Source organism: Pristiophorus japonicus, chromosome 10, assembly GCF_044704955.1.
Source record: "Pristiophorus japonicus isolate sPriJap1 chromosome 10, sPriJap1.hap1, whole genome shotgun sequence".
NCBI lineage: Eukaryota > Metazoa > Chordata > Chondrichthyes > Pristiophoridae > Pristiophorus > Pristiophorus japonicus.
In genome coordinates this window covers 143757996-143777201 of record NC_091986.1, presented here as the reverse complement: position 1 = coordinate 143777201, position 19206 = coordinate 143757996, and the positions used below count along the sequence as shown (strand labels likewise).

Genomic DNA, 19206 nt, shown 5'->3' with positions numbered 1-19206 from the left:
CTCTGCAGGCACTTCTTTCAAGACTCTAGGATGCAGGCCATCAGGTCCAGGGGACTTGTTCACCTTTAGTCGCATTAGTTTGCCTAGTACTTTTTCTCTAGTGATAATGATTGTTTTAAGTTTCCCTCCCCTGCAACAATAGCCCATTGATTATCAATTTATGGGATGCTTTTAGTGTCTTCTACTGTGAAGACCGATACAAAATATTTGTTCAAAGTCTGCCATTTCCCTGTTTCCCATTATTAATTCCCCAGTCTCACCCTCTAAGGGATCAACGTTTACTTTAGCTACACTCTTCCTTTTTATATACCTGTAGAAGTTCTTACTGTCTGTTTTTATATTTCCTGCTTGTTTACTCTCATAAACTATCTTCTCTATCATTTTTTTAGTCGTCCTTTGCAGGTTTCTACTATTATTCGCAACATTGTATGCCTTTATGAAATATCTCCTTAAATGTTTGCCTTTGGTTATCTACCGTCTTACCCTTAATTTATTTTCCAAGTTCACTTTAGCCAACTCTGCCTTCATATCTTTGTAATTGCCTTTATTTAAGTTCAAGACACTAGTTTGAGACCTAGCTTTCTCACGCTCAAACTGAATTCGAACTTCTACCATGCTATGATCACTCTTCCCAAGAGGATCCTTTACTATGAGACCATTAATTAATCCAGTCTCATTAAACATTACCAGATCTAAAATAGCCTGCTCCCTGGTTGGTTCCACAACATATTGTTCTAAGAAACCATCCCACATACACTCTATGAACTCTTTCTCAAGACTACCTTTGCCAATTTGATTTATTCAATTAATATGAAGATTAAAATCACCCATGATTATTGCCATACCTTTCTTACAAACCTCCATTATTTCTTAATTTATACTCTGTTCTACAGTGCGGCTACTGTTAGGGGGCCTGTAGACTACTCCCACCAGTGAAATCTTTCCCATATTATTTCTTATCTCCACCCAACCTAATTCTACATCTCGATTTTCTGAGCCAATATCATTTCTCAGTACTGCACTGATCTCATCCTTTATTAACAGAGCTACCCTGCCTCCTTTTCCTTTCTGCCTTTCCCTCTGAATGATCAAATACATCTGAATATTCAATTCTCAGCCGGGGTCACCTTGCAACCACGTCTCTGTAATGGCTATCAGATCATACCCATTTATTATTCTCGCTAGTTCTGTTCAGATAAAACTCGAGTGTAAAATGTAAAGCAAATCATTAAACAGAATGTAAACAGGGGTAATAGATTTTCATCTTCACTGCCTGAGCAGTAATCTGGCAGAGTGGTTTGCTCGACCTGTTAATAAAGCATGAGATCTGTGCAGTAGTGAGAAACGATATTGGCTCAGAAGATCAAGATTAGAATCAGTTTGGGTGGAGATAAGAAATAATAAGGGGAAACATTAACTGGTGGGCATAATCTATAAGCTCCCTAATATTAGCTAAACTGTTGGACGAAGTTTAAATCAAGAGATAATGGAGGCTTGTGAGAAAGGTATGGCAATAATTATGGGTGTCTTTAATTTTCATTTTGATTGGGAAAATCAAATTGGCCAAGGTAGCCTTGAGGAAGGGTTCATAGAGTGTATCCAGGATGGTTTCCTTGAACAGTACATTGCGGAACAAACAAGGGAGCAGGCTATCCTGGATCTTGGTAGTCTGTCGTATCCAACAAAGACATTGATGTGCTAATCATCAATGGCATGTGTCTTCACGTGGCTGTATAGGCCAATCCTGGATGCACATAGTCTCTTGCACACCGGATAAGGGAAGTTTGATGTGCCTGATGCTGACAGTACTGCCACCTGATGTCGTCTATCCCTAGTGTCCCGCAGGTGTTGACATCGGCTTTCTTCGAAGGTCTGGCAGGCAGTCCTCGTGAGGGTTTGCCACTGGATTTTATTAGCTGCTGTATTGTCAAGGTCCTTTGGTCGGATGCCACAGTACTGGAGGTTAGCCTTGATGCAATCTTTGTAGTGCTTGCGGGGGCGCCCCTGATGTCTTTGACCTTCACAGAGCTCGCCGTGAAGAAGCTGATGAGGGATCCTTGACTCATCTATGCGGATGACATGTCCAGCCCACCAGAACTGGGTTCGCATGATCATCGCCTCGATGCTAGTTGATTGTGCTCTCTCCAGAACCTCAAAGTAAGTGAACAGCTTCAAGTACCTTGGCAGCACCATATCAAATGATGGGTCCTTGGATAAAGAGATTGATGCAAGGATCTGTAAAGCTAGCCAGGCACTTGGCCGCTTGTGTACTAAGGTGTTGAGTCACCACCACATCCGACTGTCAACTAAGCTGTTGGTGTATAGAGCAGTCGTTCTCTCATTCTCTCATCTCTCCTTTATGGATGTGAGACCTGGACACCCTACAGGCATCACATCAAAAAGTTGGAAGCTTTCCATATGCGCAGTCTTAGATCTATACTCCACATACGTTGGCAAGACCGGGTGTCAAACTTTGAGGTTCTGGAGAGAGCACAATCATTCCTGGATCTGGTATTGTGTAATTAGACAGGAATAATCAATGATCTCATAGTAAAGGATCCTCTAGGAAAGAATGATCATAGCATGGTTGAATTTCAAATTCAGTTGGAGGGTGAGAAAGTTGGATCTCAAACCAGTGTCCGAATCTTAAATAAAGGCGATTACAAAGGTATGAAGGCAGAGTTGGCTAAAGTTGACTGGGAAAGTAGATTAAAGTATAAGACGGTTGATAAGCAGTGGCAGATATTTAAGGAGATATTTCATAACTTTCAACAACAATATATTCCAGTGAGAAGGAAAAACTTTACGAGAAAGGAATACCATCCATGGCCAACTAAGGAAGTACAGGATGGTATCAAACTAAAAACAATGACATACATATTGTTCTAAGAGAGGATTGGGACATTTTTATATACTAGCAAAGGATGACTAAAAATATAATAAAGAGAGGGAAAATGGACTATGAGAGTAAACTAGCAAAAAATATAAAAACAGATAGAAAGAGCTTCTACAGGTATATAAAAAGGAAGAGAGTAGCTAAAGTAAACATTGGTCCCTTAGAGGATCAGACTAGGGAATTAATAATGGGGAACAGGGAAATGGCAGAGACTTTGAACAAATATTTTGTATCGGTCTTCACGGCAGAAGACACTAAAAACATCTTAAAAATGGATAATCAAGGGGCTATAGAGAGGGAGGAACTAAAAACAATCAATATCATTAAAGAAAAAGTACTCAGTAAAATAAAGGGACTAAAGATGGGCAAGTCCCCTGGACCTGATGGTTTGCATCCCAGGGTCTTAAAAAAAGTGGCTGCAGAGATAGTGGATGCATTGGTGGTAATCTACCAAAATTCCCTAGATTCTGTCGAGGCCCCAGCAGATTGGAAAACCGCAAATTTAATGCCCCTAAAAGGAGGCAGACAGAAAGCAGGAAACTATAGACCAGTTAGCCTAACATCCGTCATTTGGAAAATGCTGGAGTCCATTACTAAGGAAGCAGTAGCAGGACATTTGGAAAAGCATAATACAGTCAAGCAAAATCAGCATGGTTTTATGAAAGGGAAATCATGTTTGACAAATTTGCTGGAGTCCTTTGAGGATGTAACAAGCAGGGTTGATAAAGTGTAACCAGTGGATGTGGTGTATTTGGACTTCCAGATGGCATTTGACAAGGTACCACATAAAAGGTTACTGCACAAGATAAAAACTCACATGGTTAGGGATAATATTTTAGCATGGATAGTGGACTGGCTAACTAACAGAAAACAGAGAGTCGGGATAACTGGGTCATTTTCCGGTTGGCAAACGGTAACTAGTGGGGTGCCACAGGGATCAGTGCTGGGGCCTCAACTATTTACAATTTATATTAATGACTTGGATGAAGGGACCGAGTGTAATCTAGTCAAGTTTGCTGATGATACAAAGATGGGTGGGGAAGCAAGTTGCAAGGAGGACACAAAGAATCGGAGAAGGGATATAGACAGGCTAAGTGAGTGGGCAAACATTTGGCAGATGGAGTATAATGTGGGAAAGTGTGAGGTTATCCACTTTGGCAGAAAAAATAAAAAAGCAAATTATTATTTAAATGGAGAGAAATTAAAAAATGCTGCAGTACAGAGGAACCTGCGGGTCCTTGTGCATGAAACAAAAACGTTAGTATGCAGGTACAGCAAGTAATCAGGAAGGCAAATGGAATGTTGGCCTTTATTGCAAGGGTGATAGAATATAAAAGCAGAGAAGTACTGCTGCAACTGTACAGGGTATTGGTGAGACCACACTTGGAGTACTACATACAGTTTTGGTCTCCTTATTTAAGGAGGGATATACTTGCATTGGAAGCAGTTCTGAGAAAGCTCACGAGGTTGATTCCTGAGATGAGGGGGTTGACTTATTAAGAAATGTTGAGTACGTTGGGCCTATACACATTGGGGTTTAGAAGAATGAAAGGGTATCTTATTGAAACATATAAGATAGAGAAGGGGCTCAACAAGATAGATGCAGAGAGGATGTTTCCACTCATGGGGAAATCTAGAACTAGGGGCTTAGTTTAAGAATAAGGGGCTGTCCATTTAGAACTGAGATGAGGAGGAATTTCTTCCCTAAATCTGTGGAATTCTCTGCCCGAGAGAGCTGTGGAAGCTGGGTCATTGAATATATTAAAGGTGGAGATAGACAGATTTTTGAAAGATAAGGGAGTGAAGGGTCATGGGTAGCGGGCAGGGAAGTGGAGCTGAGTCCATGATCAGATCAACCATGATCTTATAGAATGGCGGAGCAGGCTCGAGAGGCCAAATGGCCTTCTCCTGCTCCTATTTCCTATATTCCTATATTTATCGAACCTGCCCATTTTATTCCACTACTGTTCTGCGAAATCATAACCCTGTAAGGCACTGCTGTACCCTCCAACCTGCTAACTGTAACAGAGCTGATGCAATCAATGCTGTATATATTTGCAATATTTTCCAGCTTATTTTAGTTATGACTAAAGTTTATTTTATATCCCATTTTAGCAGAAAATTCTTAATGCCGTGAGATTTCTCCAGTCGATGAATTTACTAAAAGAAAGTCAGCACGAGTACAAAGCAGGAAATCAGGCTATCCCTCATCCTGAATACATACACATGTACAGTTTTTCCCATCCCTCCTGAAGATGCTGATTCATGCTGGGGAATGGTTCCAAAATGCATGCTGCCCTCTGGCACCTCTATTAAATGGCCATTCTTCAGGTGCGAGTCTAGACAGTGAATGTTGGCAGGCTAACCAAGGGCATCACAGCTGGGTCTAATCTTTATTTTTATTCTTCCTAGCCCAGGAACTGGTTGTACTGTCCTTCCTGTCAGCTAGGCTAAGATCAGTTAACCAGGGGATCAAACCTAGATCTTTCAGGTTTGTAGCTCAGTATCACACCAGTAATATGCTTCACAATTGATGAATTGCTCTTGGGACACTCACAAAAAGTATTCTGTTGTTTTGATGTCCCGTGGGATTTACGTTGTGGTCCCGGAAACCACGTCTGGTACAGTGGGAACTCCACCTCGGCAGGAACAATATCCTGTGTGCCAAGAATACTGTACAGAGGTGAATTAAATTCCTTAGATGAAATATTAAAACAAGGTTCTATACATCATGCTAGACAGTGGGAGGGTGTGTTAAAGTGCCACAGGCTGCATTCTTCATGAAGAACAGACCAACTAAGACCAATTCTGGCCAAATATGTGCAGCTATTACACGCTGTTTTTGTAAGGAGGGCTTAAAAACAAATGTGGGCAGTCAGTGTGCTCTAACAAATGGAATTCAAACAGTTGCCAATTATTTTCCCAAATATTTTAAAAACAATCTCTACATTCTCTGAAATTTATTTTAGTACAAGGAATAAATGGTAAATGAGAGGCAATTAAAGAAAAAAAGCTGAGTGCTCATTCCTGTTTCTTATCACAACTTTTCTGCTTGATGTAAGCCACAGAAGTGTAGTAATAACACATGTTCAAAACATGCATTATTGATAAGATACCAGTGCTGAAAATGGAGCAGATATGCCACAATCTGCCCTTGGATTTTACTGACAGATCAGTGAAACGTATCTGCTGCTTACACACCTGGAGGTAGGACTTGAATCAGGATTCACGCAGGAGAGTGGAGACACACAAATCTTTACAAAAGCAAAAAAAAGTTGATGTTTTCTTTTATTTTATGACTAACAGATGACTCAATGTATTGAGAAAAAAAATCATGCTGCCACGAGAGCAGTCAAAAGATTTCTGGAATTTGTTTATTTTACATTGTGAAAACAAGTTAGTGCTGTACACAGAGAACTTAAGCTTTTTTTTTAGTCTACAGTGTCTCAGGCTTTTATGTGTTGCGAAATACTGTAGAGTACAAGCACATCTAATTTTAAAATAGATACTTTCTATTTACACAAGTCTTTTCAGACCCATAAACAAAAGTGTATGCTTTTAAAAAAATAGTTATGTTGTGCAGGTTTGACAGCATTTCCTGGTTTTAAAGTGATCTGAGCTGTCAGCATCAAGTTATACTGCCCACTCACATCACTCTCAAGTGAGCGAAAGCAGAGATCTGTGCATTTAATTGATTTTGTATTGATTGTTATGTTACATTCAATGCAAAGCCAACGTGGTGTGAGACCGCCTCCTAGAGGTGGTTTTATCCGAACACCAAATACTAAATTCATGCCACTTCAACTGCAGTCAATGAAAAGGAAAATCATGTGGGGGGTGTAACAGGCAGCTGACCCAAAACCACCTGTTTAATGCCCCTGAAGAGTAGGTTGTGTGTCTGGACTGCAGTATGTGGGAGTTTGTGGACAGCGAGACTGCCCCAATCAAACACGTCTGCAGGAGATGTCTCCATCTCGAATCTCTCCGGCTCAGAATCATTGAGCTGGAATGCGAGTTGGAGACACTCTGACATATAAGGGAGGAGGAAGAATCTCTGGACAGTTTTATCCAGAATATAGTCACACCCAGAAAAAAGCACAGGTTCAGGAAAGAGAGAGTGTGACTGTGAGGGAGCCGGGTAGCGGGGATTTAGGGGAGGTTGAAAAGGATTTCCCGCAGGCACTGGTCCTGTCCAACAGGTACAATGTACTCGCTACCTGTGAGGACAACGAGAAAGACTGCAGGGAGGACAGCCACAATGTAGACCAAGGCACCATGGCTCAGAAGGCTGTCCAGAGGGCGGAGGAGGGTGGGGGGGAGAGCAGAATAGTAATGTGGTAGTGATAAGGGACTCTATAATTAGGAGGATAGATAGCATCCTCTGCAGTCAAGAACGAAAATCATGAAGGGTGTGTTGCCTACCAGGCAAGGGATATCTATCGCAGCTGAAAAGGAACTTAGAAAGGGAGGGGGTAAATCCAGTTGTCGTGGTCCTTGTTGGAATAAACGACATGGATAGGAACATGGAGGAGGTCCTGTTGAAAGAGTATTAGGAGTTAGGCTCTAAATTAAAAAGCAGGACCTCAAGGGTAATAATCTCTGGATTATTGTCCGAGCCACGTGCAAATTTGCATGGAATGAGACATCAGGAGAATTAACATGTGGCTATAGGTATGGTGCGGGCAATAGGGGTTCCTTTTCATGGGACAGAAAGGAGCTATACTGATGGCACGCGCTCCACCTGAACCGGGATGGGACTCGTGCTAGCGGAAAGGGCAAATAGGGAGGTGGCAAAGGCTTTAAACCAGTTAGATGGGGGGAGGGATCTACAAGAAAGGTAACCAGCCTAAATATAAACAAAACAGGAAAAGAGAGTAAAGGAAAGAATAAAGTGAGGGAGTCATTAATGGCAAGGGAATAAATAAAGTTATAGAGCAGGAGTCTGAAAAGATGGTTAAACATAAAGTGAGAGGAAATCCTATTAAAATGAGTTAAACTGTCTGTACAGCAATGCACAGTGTCCGTAATAAAACAGGGGAGCTGGAGGCAATCATGCGTTGCCAAATATAGTAGGGATTACTGAGACATGGCTACAGAAAAATCAGGACTGGGAATTAAACATTGCAGGATATAACATGTTTAGAAAAGATAGGGAAAAGGGGGAGGTGGGGCAGCCGTACCTATTAGGGATAACATAATGGCAGTAGAAAAAAGTAATGCAGCTATCAGCAAGACAATAATAGAATCCATATGGATAGAGATAATAAAGGATCAATCTCACTAATAGGTATAGTCTACATACCACCTAATAGTGGAAGGGAGATAGAGGAAGAAATATGCAGACAAATTATGGAAATGAGTAAAAAACATAGAATAATAATCATGGGGATTTCAACCACCCTGATATTAATTGGACAGAAGAGGTAGGTAAAGAGGATAAGGAAATGGAGTTCCTACAATGTGTACAGCACTCCTTTCTAACCCAATATGTAAAAAGCCCAACCTGGGAGTATTCGCTATCAGATTTGTTATGGGGAATGAACCAGCGTAGATAAGAGAAGTAAATGTAGGGGAATATCTAGGCAATAGTGACCATAATATAATACGCTTCAAGATGATAATTGAGAAGGACATAAGTATGATGAAAACCAGATTAATAGATTGGAGAAAAGCTGATTGTGAGGAGCTGAGAATAGAACTTGGGAAAATAAAATGGGCAACAATATTGGCAAAACACAATGTAGAACAGCAATGGGAAACATAAAAAACATTATTCAACAGATTGTAGGAACAATATATTCTGCTAAAAGGAAAGAACAAGCTAAACACTAATGAGACTCCATGGATGAATAAAGCCATAAGGGAACAATGGAGGGTAAGGAAAGAGACATAAATTAAGTACATAGACAGCAGAGGTGTGCATAATAAGGGAGAATATGAAAAGATTAGAACAGAAGTAAAAAAAAAAACAATTAGGCAGGGAAAGAGGAACTATGAAATTAAAATTATCAAGGAACATGAAACAAAATAGTAAAATATTTTACAGGCACATCAATAAAAAAGGAAGGTTGGGATGGGAATAGGGCCATTAAGGGATAGACAGGATAATACCACAGGTAACAATTGAGAGATGGCAGAAATATTAAGTAATTATTTTGCTTCAGTATTTACCAGGGAGATAGAACAGGTGGACATGACATTAGATGATGAGTTAAATAATGAGATAAGTACCTTTAAAATAAAAAGAGGGGCTATATTAAATAAACTAATCAAACTCATAAAAGGATAAAACCCTTGGTCTGGATGGATTGCATCCACCCATTTAAAATGAATCTAGGGAAGAGATAGTAGAGGCATTACGACACATATTTAAGAATTCGTTAGAAAACGGAGTAGTGACAGAGGACTGGCGAATAGCTAACGTAATACCTATATTTCAGAAGAGGGATAGAACATGTCCAGAGAATTATAGACCAGCCAGCTTAACATCAGTGGTAAGAAAAATAATGGAATCCCGACTAAAACAGAAAATAGAAGAACATCTAGAAACCAAAAATATATTAATGAATAGTCAACATGGATTTCAAAAGGGAAAGTCTTGCTTGACCAACTTCATTGAATTTTTTAAAAAGATAACAGAGAGACAATGGTAATGCAGAAGATGTAATTTATCTAGATTTTCAAAAGGCCTTCAATAAGGTGCCCCATAATAGACTGATGAACAAAGTCAGAGAATGCGGAGTCGGGGGACAAGTATCAGAATGGATAGCGAGCTGGCTTCAAGACAGAAAGCAGAGAGTAGGGAATAAAAGGTAACTATTCACAGTAGCAAAAGGTAGGTGTTCCACAAGGAGCAGTGTTGGGACAACTATTGTTCACAATTTATATCAACTATTTAGACTTTGGAATCAAAAACACAATTTCTAAATTTGTGGATGTCACCAAATTGGGGGGGGCAGTGGGGGGGGGCGATAGTCAATACTGAAGAGGACTGCAACAAATTACAAGGGGACATAGAAACATAGAAAATAGGTGCAGGAGTAAGCCATTCGGCCCTTCTAGCCTGCACCGCCATTCAATGAGTTCATGGCTGAACATGCAACTTCAGTACCCCATTCCTGCTATAGAAACATAGGGACATTAATAAACTTGCAGAATGGGCATATAATTGGCAAATGAAGTTCAACACAGATAAATGTGAGGTATTACATTTTGGTAGGAAGAATAGGGAGGTCACTTATTACTTGGAGGGTGAGAGTTTAGGTGGGGTAGAGGAACAAAGGAATCTCGGAGTCCAAATATACAAATCACTAAAAGTTGCGATAAAGGTAAGCAAGGCCGTAAAAAGCAAAACCAGCACTAGGGTTTATTTCTAGAGGGATAGAATTGAAAAGTCGGGAAGTTATGCTAAACCTGTATCGAACCTTGGTTAGACCACACTTAAAGTACTGCATACAGTTCTGGTCGCCATATTATAAAAATATTATAGAGGTACTGGAGAAGATGCAGAGAAGATTTACAAGGATAATACCATAAATGCATGAGTATACATATCAGGAAAGGATGAACAGGCTGGGTCTCTTTTCTCTTGAAAAAAGAAGGCTGAGGGGTGACCTAATAGAGATTTTTTAAATTATGAAAGGTTTTGATAGAGTGGATACAGAGAATGTTTCCACGTGGGGAAGAGCATAACTAGAAGCCATCAATATAAGATAGTCACCAAGAAATCCAATATGGAATTCAGAAGAAACTTCTTTACCCAAAGAGTGATGAAATTGTGGAACTCGCTACCATAGAGAATGGCTAAACATAGAAACATAGAAAATAGGTGCAGGAGTAGGCCATTTGGCCCTTCGAGCCTGCACCGCCATTCAATAAGATCATGGCTGATCATTCCCTCAGTACCCCTTTCCTGCTTTCTCTCCATACCCCTTGACCCCTTAGCCGTAAGGGCCAAATCTAACTCCCTCTTGAATATATCCAATGAACTGGCATCAACAACTCTCTGCGGCAGGGAATGCCACAGGTTAACAACTCTCTGAGTGAAGAAGTTTCTCCTCATCTCAGTCCTAAATGGCCTATCCCTTATCCTAAGACTATGTCCCCTGGTTCTGGACTTCCCGAACATCGGGAACATTCTTCCTGCATCTAACCTGTCCAGTCCCATCAGAATCTTATACGTTTCTATGAGATCCCCTCTCATCCTTCTAAACCCCAGTGAATAAAGGCCCAGTTGATCCAGTCTCTCCTCAAATGACAGTCCAGCCAGCCCTGGAATCAGTTTGGTGAACCTTCGCTGCACTCCCTCAATAGCAAGAATGTCCTCCCTCAGATTAGGAGACCAAAACTGTACACAATATTCCAGGTGAGGCCTCACTAAGGCCCTGTACAACTGCAGTAAGACCTCCCTGCTCCTATACTCAAATCCCCTAGCTATGAAGGCCAACATACCATTTGCCTTCTTCACCGCCTGCTGTACCTGCATGCCCACTTTCAGTGACTGATGAACCATGACACCCAAGTCTCATTGCACCTCCCCTTTTCCTAATCTGCCGCCATCCAGATAATATTCTGCCTTCGTGCTTTTGTCCCCAAAATGGATAACCTCACATTTATCCACATTATACTGCATCTGCCATGCATTTGCCCACTCACCTAACCTGTCCGTCACCCTGCAGCCTCTTAGCGTCCGCCTCACAGCTCACATCACCACCCAGTTTAGTTGAAGCGAATAGTATAGATGCATTTAAGGGGAGGCTAGATAAGCATATGAGGGAGAAGGGAATAGAGGGTTATGTTGATTGATTTAGATGAGGTTGATTTGAATGGCCTGGTTCTGTGTTGTATATCCTATGTAATCCTATGTAAATGTTCTGCCCATGTATAGTATCATTGGTTTACATTTAAATTGTCTACCATTTCTATCTTTCTTTGAAGGACCGCTACATAGGCCCCTGAAAGCCCACCCATGTGTCCCTTAAAATTGCAGTCTGAGTGATAACTATGTCATGGGATTGTGATTTATATAATCAAGAGGCCTACTGTCTAAAACAGGCAGGTGTTCCAGCCACCCAAAGGAAGGCCACTTTCAAATTGGCAGCGACTGAAGCGCGGCGTTACTGGGCAGTAAATCTATTGAGTCCATTTTGAGTCAGTTACCACCCCATTAACGGTAATTTCCACCAATCAAAAAATGTTCCTCATTCTAGCACTAAAGGTGTTTAGATTGATAGGATATCCCACCTGCCATAACTCACCTGACCTTACCTTAGTTGAATATTTACATTGTTTTATTATAGAAACATAGAAACATAGAAAATAGGTGCAGGAGTAGGCCATTCGGCCCTTCGAGCCTGCACCGGCATTCAATGAGTTCATGGCTGAACATGCAACCTCAGTACCCTATTCCTGCTTTCTCGCCATACCCCTTGATCCCCCTAATAGTAAGGACTACATCTAACTCCTTTTTGAATATATTAGTGAATTGGCCTCAACAACTTTCTGTGGTAGAGAATTCCACAGGTTCACCACTCTCTGGGTGAAGAAGTTTCTCCTCATCTCGGTCCTAAATGGCTTACCCCTTATCCTCAGACTGTGACCCCTGGTTCTGGACTTCCCCAACATTGGGAACATTCTTCCTGCATCTAAAATGTCCAAACCCGTCAGAATTTTAAACGTTTCTATGAGATCCCCTCTCATTCTTCTGAACTCCAGTGAATACAAGCCCAGTTGATCCAGTCTTTCTTGATATGTCAGTCCCGCCATTCCGAGAATCAGTCTGGTAACCCTTCGCTGCACTCCCTCAATAGCAAGAATGTCCTTCCTCAAGTTAGGAGACCAAAACTGTACACAATACTCCAGGTGTGGCCTCACCAAGGCCCTGTACAACTGTAGCAACACCTCCCTGCCCCTGTACTCAAATCCCCTCGCTATGAAGGCCAACATGCCATTTTCTTTCTTAACCGCCTGCTGTACCTGCATGCCAACCTTCAATGACTGATGTACCATGACACCCAGGTCTCGTTGCACCTCCCCTTTTCCTAATCTGTCACCATTCAGATAATAGTCTGTCTCTCTGTTTTTACCACTAAAGTGGATAACCTCACATTTATCCACATTATACTTCATCTGCCATGCATTTGCCCACTCACCTAACCTATCCAAGTCACTCTGCAACCTCATAGCAGCCTCCTCGCAGCTCACACTGCCACGCAGCTCACACTGCCACCCAACTTAGTGTCATCCGCAAATTTGGAGATACTACATTTAATCCCCTCGTCCAAATCATTAATGTACAATGTAAACAGCTGGGGCCCCAGCACAGAACCTTGCGGTACCCCACTAGTCACTGCCTGCCATTCCGAAAAGTACCCATTTACTCCTACTCTTTGCTTCCTGTCTGACAACCAGTTCTCAATCCATGTCAGCACACTAGCCCCAATCCTATGTGCTTTAACTTTGCACATTAATCTCTTGTGTGGGACCTTGTTGAAAGCCTTCTGAAAGTCCAAATATACCATATCCACTGGTTCTCCCTTATCCACTCTACTGGAAACATCCTCAAAAAATTCCAGAAGATTTGTCAAGCATGATTTCCCTTTCACACTCACGTTCATTTGGTATTCATCTTTCGATGTTACACTCATTCAGTTACGCAGTCAAATTATTCCGAAAGTTACTTTTATTTGCCCACAACCTGTTGCTCCTATTCATGATGCCACTGGTGTAGAACTTCATGATGTCACATCAAAAGCAATTTTGTTCCCAATCGGCACAAGACAACAATGTGACTGCAAGGAACAACTTTGCTGCCAGGATGCAGACAAAGAGCTGTGAATCTGGTAGGAATAGATATTGGGCCACAAATTGCGGTCGGAGGTTTCCCACGGACGCAAGCCGCCGACCACCGAATGCACATGAAGAATTCTGTTTGGAATCGGCAGAGTTCTGGGCAGCGCATGATGTCACACCGCCCAGGAACGCTGTGTGTGGGAAGCCTGTGGCTTTGTTCGTAAAATAGTCCCGCCCACAAGACTGTCAAAAAAGCTCACTTGAATAGGCCACGCCCCCAACTTTAAAAAAACTGTTCACTGTGTGCAGCATTGAAAGTCGCAGGGAAACCTTTAAGGTAAGTTGTTTCTTTATAGTTTTTAAAGACTATTGTAATCTTTTAGAACATTTTAAAGACTTTCAAATTGATTTGAAAAAATGTTAATACATTTAAAGATTTTCAAAGCAATTTAAAGACCCACAGCAATGTGGTTGACTTAACTGCCCTCTGAAATGGCCTTGCAAGCCATTCAGTTGTCTCAAGGGTAATTGGGGATGGGCAATAAATGCAGACCTTGTCAGCGATGCCCACATCGCATGATCGAATAAAAAAATATATATTTTACAAAGGTGTGAGGATCCTCTTCGGCTTTACAGATGTAGGCCGTAAGTGGCACTTGTCAAAGACCAACTCAGGATCACATACACCTTTGTAAAACATCCTCTCCAAAGAATCATAGAAAATTACAGCATGAAAGGAGGCCATTTTGGCCCATTGTGTCTGCGCCGACCAACAAAGCATTATCCAGCCTAATCCTGCTTTCCAGCTCTTGGCCTGTAGCCATGTAGGTTACGGCACATCAAGTGCACATCCAAGTACTTTTTAAATGTGGTGAGGGTTTCTGCCTCTACCATCCTTGCAGGAAGTGAGTTCCAGAGCCCACCACCCTCTAGGTGAAATCCCCTCAAATCCCCTCTAAACCTCCTACCAATTAATTTAAATCTATGCCATCTGGTTGTTGAGCCCACTACGAAGGAAAATAGGTATATCCTATCCACTCTATCTAGGCCCCTCATAATTTTATACACCTCAATAAGGTCTCCCCTCAGCCTCCACTGTTTCAAAGAAAACAATCGCAACCGATCTAATCTTTCCTCATAACTAATATTCTCCAGTCCACGCAACATCCTCGTAAATCTGCTCTGTAGCCTCTCAAATGCAATCACATCGTTCTTGTAATGTGGTGACCAGAACTGCACACAGTACTCTAGCTGTGGCCAAACTAGTGTTTGATATAGTTCAAGCCTCCGACCACCGAATGCACATGAAGAAATCCGTTTGGAATCGGCAGAGTCCTGGGCAGCGCATGATGTCACACCGCCCAGGAACGCTGCGTGTGGGAAGCCTGTGGCTTTGTTCGTAAAATAGTCCCGCCCACAAGACTGTCAAAAAAGCTAATTTGAATAGGCCACACCCCCAACATTTAAAAAACTGCTCGAATTCCAGGCCTCGGCTAATAAAGGCAAGTATGCCTTCCTAACCACGTTATCTACCTGGCCTGCTACCTTCAGGGATCTCTGGACCTGCACTCCAAGGTGCCTTTTTTCCTCTACACTTCTCAGTGTCCTACATTTATTGTGTATTCCCTTGCCTTGTTGACCCTCCCCAAATGCACTACCTCACACTTCTCCAGATTGAATTCCATTTGCCACTGTTCTGACCATCTTTTACTGCATATGTACTATCCTCCCTTCTGAATGACATTCTGCATATATCAGCTGTTAGATGAATTAAATGATTAGAACATGATGTAAAACACAAATAATATGCAGGTATACGTGACACTGGTACTTAAACAGTTTATGCAGATCTCACTGTATAGCATTATTTTCACATGTTATTGCAGATGCAATGTCCGAAATCCGGAATCCTTAGGACCGAATCCATTCCGGTTTTTGAGTTTTTCCAGATTTCAGACGAAATCAATAGTCTGAAATCCAGAATCCTTGACCAAATCCATGCCAGGTTTTGAGTGGCGAGGTCTGAAATCCGGCAAAACCCAAAATGCAGCACAGATTCGGTCGTGAATTCCAGATTTCAAACTATTGATTTTCTTGTCTGAAGTTGGGAATCCTCGACCGAATCCATGCCGGATTTTGGGTTTTGCCTCAAAAATGTCCGGTTTTCGGACAATAATTCCAGATTCTGGATGACTCCATCACCTACGTGCAAAATGTCCGTTTTTTCGTCAATTACGGTTTTCGGAGTTCCAGATTCGGGACGTTGCACCTGTTTGTGGTATTTCGTTACACTACATTGCTAAATAATTGTACAATAACTATTCCTATATCCTAGAACATTTTGTGAAAAGTTATACTGTTGTCATGAATTTTGGTCATTAATAAATGACTAGTGCTTGTTAAAACCCTTTGATTTTGTAGAATGTGCAAATACTATTTTTTTATGTTCATGTATTATCTCTGCGCTGCTAGATTGTCAGTTTAATCCATCAGTGCCTGTGCAGGTGTTTGTGTGTAGAAAGTACATTGCATTACATGAGACAGTCTTGTCTGCTAGGCACTAATAGATGGTCAGTTTTCTTTCCATAACAAATGTCCAATTGGTAACTCATAGACTTTCTATCTACATTCATTTATTTTGAATCGCAAAGTGCCCAATATAGTCATCCTTGGACATTCAGACACCTGCAACTGTACCCAGGGTCAGGTCTTAATATTTTCTAGAATTAAGAATATTTTTCCTCTGTCTGCTGACTTAACCTTCATCCGAACAATCCAGCCAGAACCAAATGGTCAAGTCCCCACTGAAATGATTGAATTTGCTGGGAGTACTATACTGGTGGGAGAATAGGTGAGTGCACTGTCATTCCACCTTTGAATCTGTAGAGATCAGCTTGCTGAGCTGATGAGACAAAAGCTTCTCTTTAGTTGTGTGTCCTAAAAAAAAATAAAGAAAGAAATTACATTTAAATAGCATCTTTCACATCCTCAGCACAGCCCGAGCCACTTCAGAGGCACTGAAGTACTTTTGAACACAAGAAGATTCCACAAACAGCAATTGGATGCAGTATGAGCAGATGAAAACTGAAGCCCCTTCTCCCCGGCCCAAGAACATATTTTAAATGCTGCCATAGCAAAGTACCCCACCACACTAGTTTGCCTTTTTTACATTTCTCCCTCCAGCTACCTTTATAAATAAATTTGTCAATTTAGTACAGAATTATGGACAATTGTTGTTCACTGGACCCATACTTGTTTTGTGCCACCTAAGCTTGTTACCTATAGGGTGCACAAGTGGCAGAAAGAAGGACTTACGTCTATAAAGCACTTTATCACATCTTTAAATATCTCAAAGTACTCATAAATGAATTACTTTTGAAGTGCAGTGTCTGTTATTATGAAGGACAATGCGGTAGCCATTTTGCATGAAACAGGATCCCACAAATGGCTAAAATGTGAATGGCTAGCTAATTTATTATTAATGTTGCAGGCTGAGGTAGAAATGTTGACTCGGACACCAATGCAATGACACAAGAGTAAACATTTCTAAGAAGAATTGATTTCTGTCGAATTAAAAGATTTGATGAGCTGAGAGAAAGAAAGACTGGCAGTTATATAGCACCTTTCACAGCCTCAGGATGTCCAAAAGTGCTTTCCAGCCAATGAAGTACTTTTTGAAGTCTAGTCACTGGTGCAATGTAGGAAATGTGGCAGTCAATTTGCACACAGCAAGCTCCCACAAACATAATGACCAGATAATCTGTTAAACTGTGATAAGATGATTGATCTTTTACAGCTATATTCGGTCAGAAATTGTGGTCGGAGGCTTCCCACGGGCGGATACCTCTGACCAAAATTTATTTTACGAAAGTACCTGATGGTCCCGATGGAACAAAAACTTCCGCTCCGAGGCCTAGATATGCAGTCCAGCACAGAGGCCCACGCATCTCAGGAGCGTACGAGCACCCTGAGACATGTGGGCCTGGACCACCAATGACAATGGAGTATTCTCATAGATAGTAATGGTGAGTTCCTTTTGTATCGAGCTCCTATTACTATCATTGAGAATACCCCCAAAAACACAGAAACACAATACATAAATTTTAAAAAAGCACCATACATATTTAAAATTAATAGAAATTGAATTAAATTAAATGTTTTTTTTTGAATTTTTCTTAATATGTTTTAACAGAGTTATAAATAAACTTACCTTAATGGACAGGGTTTTTAATATAAAATTTATTGATAACATTTAATTTTTCTATCTTTTAAAATTCTTACCCTGGTGAAAGCAGGTCTTACGCTTTTAACAAGGGGTAAGTGTATTAAGGACATACACCGGGCAGGAGTTGGGTAAATAGCTCAAATCTCAGCTGTGAAGGCCCTTCTCCTGGGGATGCATGCGATCTGTGAAAATAAATTTTGATAGACCGCAGGTGCTGGGTTTAAATGCATGCGCTTCGTGCATGTGCACATCGTATGCACCCGGTGAGGCCGCAAGTAACGGTGGAGGCTGCAGGTTGGGACCAGGGCTAAATATGAAGATGCACCAAGATGAAGATGAAGATGAAAATACGGCTTTGGGGGCAATGGGGATGGTGATTGGGGTTGATGAGTCCAGGAAGAGACTGCAGGCTGAGGTTAAAGGTGAGCAGGAAAGGAGAGGAGTAGGAACTATAACTCAGGATGTCTTCCATGCTCTTAATTAGGAGACTGGGCCTGGATTCAGAGAATGGGGCTAGAAGCAAAGCAGTTAGATGGCTAGGGCTGAAAGAAAAGAGCAGAATGCAAGGTCTGGAGCTGGCTGAGAGGAAAGAAGGCAGGTAGCCAGGGCATGGAGCCAGTGTTGGGAGGGGAAGAACTAAGTTAATGATTTCTGAGGATGGGAGCCAGACAGCCAGGGCCAGAAGCTCGGGGCAACAAGGAGCCTGAAGCTGGGGCTGAGACATGGTGGATGCCAGACAGCTGAGGACAGAGTAGAAGTAGACAGAGTAGTGAGCAACAGAAATTCAATCTCTTATCTGCTTGGTTGCTATAAAGTCATTGAAAAGATCTGCTGGTCACATTATTTCCAAGGACCAATCAGCACTCTGCCACTCATAACTCTGAAATAAGGTTAAGCAGATCTTTTCATAAGGTTGTTCTAATCCATATATTTAAGGCCCCTCACTATAACAGAGTAATATCTCTGATGCAGTCTGAGTTATTTATAGCTCCTTCATAGATAGAGCAATCATATAATGCATTCTCTGCACAATACTCTGATGGGTATAATGCTTTTTATGACTCTAAGGGGGAGAAATTCGGCATGTTAGTGTCCCCAGTTAGCGCATGATGGGAGCACTAACGAGTCTCAGGCAGTAGTGTCGTGGTGGGGCGAATCCCATGCCACATGGCAAATTAACCAACCCCATAGCGCCGGTGATAAGTTCGCACCTTGGCACCTTTTGCCATGCAGATCATGACGTCAGTGAGCGTGCAACGCTCGCTGGGTGCCCAATCTGCAAACTTCAGTAGCG

At 41.6% G+C, this 19206-nt stretch overlaps 1 protein-coding gene across 3 annotated transcripts in view; it reads left to right on the top strand.

Moving 5' to 3' along the window:
- Positions 1-19206, top strand: part of pdgfd (platelet derived growth factor d) — a 228497-nt gene that overhangs the window by 55093 nt on the left and 154198 nt on the right. The gene's annotated exons all lie outside the window — the stretch shown is intronic.